Source organism: Mandrillus leucophaeus, unplaced genomic scaffold, assembly GCF_000951045.1.
Source record: "Mandrillus leucophaeus isolate KB7577 unplaced genomic scaffold, Mleu.le_1.0 Scaffold631, whole genome shotgun sequence".
NCBI lineage: Eukaryota > Metazoa > Chordata > Mammalia > Primates > Cercopithecidae > Mandrillus > Mandrillus leucophaeus.
In genome coordinates this window covers 242,379-245,438 of record NW_012106820.1, presented here as the reverse complement: position 1 = coordinate 245,438, position 3,060 = coordinate 242,379, and the positions used below count along the sequence as shown (strand labels likewise).

The window sequence follows — 3,060 nt, the reverse complement described above, 5'->3', positions numbered from 1 at the left end:
TGATCATCTGCAATATATTAATTTATTTGTTCAGTCCTAGAGGACACAAAAAACAGCTTCAGAATTGCTATCTTATGTTCCAGAAAAAATAACCTACTCATGGGAGTTCAATCTTTGTTTAGAGTTCTTGTCTTTAGTTGTCATATAGTCCAAATACTGCAACCACTATGTGATGAAAAACAAGGGCTTTCCAGCTTCTCTGGGAAGTAAGGCATGAGATGCAAAGGGGAAGCATGGTTTCTTTCCAGGCAGCACGTGCTGGGCTTCGCTGTCTTGCACTGGAGAAGTGTGAAACAGAAGGGAAAAATGCAAAACAGAAGGGCAGGGCAGAGCTTCAGAGGTTCCCGCTCCGTGCTTTCTTTCTCCCCTGAGCCTACACTGCCTGCCTCCCTTGCGTTAGCACAAAAGCACCAACATCTGAGGCCAGCGATGTTGTTTTTAAACAGTCATTAAATTATTTACAGAGAAAAGTGTGTTGCTTTTTGAAGGCTTCTGAGGAAGGTTTGAATTATCATCATTTCTATTATTCAAAAAGCCAAGTAATAAGCCGACTTGGATCTCCCCAGAAAGGCTGAGTTTGGGGGGTACTTGCAGGCCCTAATCCACACAGGGGCTCTCCTAGAGTAACAAATGGGACATCGGCATGACCCCTCTGCGGAGGGCCTCTGTGACATGTGGTTGGTTGTCACTGCAGACCTCTGCAGAGGTGACCTCCCCAGAGACAAGAGACCTCCCAGAGCAGCACTGCTGTCTGGGTAAATGCGGACATCCAGGAGGCCAGCTCCTAGCCTCACCCCACAGATAACTCAGTCCCACCCTGGTCACAGGCACATGGGGCACTCCGCATGGCGGTTGTGGGAAAGTGGCCAAGAACACGAGGTTCAACCAGCCATGGTTTCTCTAAGATCTGCCTCAGGATTGTCACATGCTAAACACTTCACTTCCCCATGCCTGCAAGCACCCCACAAGTTCCCAGACACACACACACTACACAGGTCATACATAATCATGCACATGCCACACTACACAGGTCATAGTCATGCACACAACACACTACAGTGCACACATACCACACACATAACACCACACACACATCACAAACACACACACCACACATGCATACACACACCACACATGCATGCACACACACCCACTCAGACTCATCACACATACACACATGCATCACGATACACTCTGTGCTCGTACAACACACATCCATCAGACACATACACAAACATAGCACACACACACACATAGCGCACACACACACATCATACATTCACAAATAGCACAAATATGCACTGAGCCAGGCCTCATGGAGATCGAGCAAAGGGTGCTGGCTCTCTCCCTGCCTCCCATGAACCCATCCTTGCCCCGCAGCCTGCCTGCACCTACCTCCCGCCTGCAGGAAGGGCTCTCCCCAGCTCTGTCTGCCAACTGACTCCACAAACCCTGGGAGGCAGACCCAATGGGGCCCTTCAGATGCAGGCCAGTTCACTTCCCAGTGCCCAGCCTCTGTGTGAGATGTCCCTGGTGACTGAGAACAAGAGGCCTTGTGGGATAAAGCCAGCAGGAACTGCTGAGCATCCAGCACCAGCAGGGCCTCCACAGGGGATTTCCCTCCCACCTCCCTCTGCTGCAGGTGGCCTCCCTGAGCTGCACCCCTATCGTGCCATTTCCAGACGGTGAACAACACTTGCACTGCAGTTTTTCTCCTCGGAAATCCCCACAGCGCCCACCACAGAGCCGTGCACAAAAAATATCTTCAACAGGTGGATAGGGATGAATTAAGGTGCAAAATGAGAACCATTAAATACATACTTGCAAGCCATTTCTCTTAAAAGGTACTAGCGCTAAGATCCTTAAAGATTTGCATCCACCATTATTGCAGATGACTATTCAGATGTTGTGGGCAGACATATTGTGTTATAAAAGTATAAGAATGAACTCTGACGATGGCTTGGGAATATATTGGTCTAATATCCACTTCTCTCTCTCTTCCAGGGTCAGAAATCTTGGATAGAGAAAACCTTCTGCAAACGGGAATGTATCTTTGTAATTCCTAGCACAAAAGACCCTAACAGGTAAATTGGAAGCCACGATTAAGACATTATCCAAACCAGTGCTTGTCTACCACTGTTTTCGTGTTTGTAGGAGGCAGAAAGAGGAGTCCAAAGGTGTGGCCAGAATCCATTCCCCATGGGAGTCACTAACTAGGGAGTCACTCGGGCTCCTTGTTACTCCATTAACATGCAAATAGCTTCAGAAAAGAGTTTCCTTCCGCCACTCACCCTAATGCAAAACTCTCATAGCCAAATGGGCCTACATCATTCCTCTTAGTCTCAGCAAGATCAAGGAGTTGAGGGCTTTCAACAGGGTTCCAGGATATTTTCCAGGCCTCTTCAATAGAGTTTCATAATGTATTTAGATAAAAAGAAATTTTCATCACAGGAAAGATCTGAGCGATTGAATGAACTAGCCATAACTTTATTAAAGCATTTGGCTTGTGCACAAAACCCCAAACAATTTTATTCACTGACATGAAAATGCATCTGTTATAAGCTGAACAGAGGCCTTGTAAAGTCATGCAAGCAGAGATTAATTTAGCTAAAATGTCGCATCTCTAAGGGCAAAAGCTGTGAGACTGAGTCTGGGGGAAGAAGAACAATTTATCCATATATTCATCCAATATGAAATGCATGCAGAGAGAATCATGACACAGAAGTACACACTCTTCGAGATCACCTGGTTCAAATTTGTTTCACACAGGCAGTCACAGTCCCTCCACATCCCCAAGCTGCCCCTTGACCCACACCACCCTGCAGATTCTCCTCCCTGTTTAAACCCCAGTGATTGCCCCCCGAGGTAAAAAATGCCATTATGAAACAATGCCAACGGTCACAAAAATCTCCCCTTTGTTGCATCCACATGTCCCTTCTTATTTCAATGGCACATAGGCCATCCCGGGAACTCTCCGTGCCAGCACTGCACTCCTCCATGAAGCCAGATATCCAGGCAATAGAGGGCAAAAGGTGCTTCTGGGCTCATATACAAGCCTTC

At 47.2% G+C, this 3,060-nt stretch overlaps 1 protein-coding gene across 4 annotated transcripts in view; it reads left to right on the top strand.

Annotated features, from left to right (window-relative positions):
- The window catches only part of TRPM1 (transient receptor potential cation channel, subfamily M, member 1), a 160,763-nt gene that overhangs the window by 90,440 nt on the left and 67,263 nt on the right, over positions 1-3,060 (top strand). Inside the window, exon 1 of one of the 4 annotated variants that reach the window (XM_012000572.1) lies at positions 2,002-2,084. The exons of the other annotated variants lie outside the window; for them this stretch is intronic. The gene's annotated coding sequence lies outside the window, so the exon portion shown is untranslated. Of the gene's footprint in view, positions 1-2,001; positions 2,085-3,060 lie in introns of those variants that run through there. 4 annotated transcript variants of the gene reach the window in all.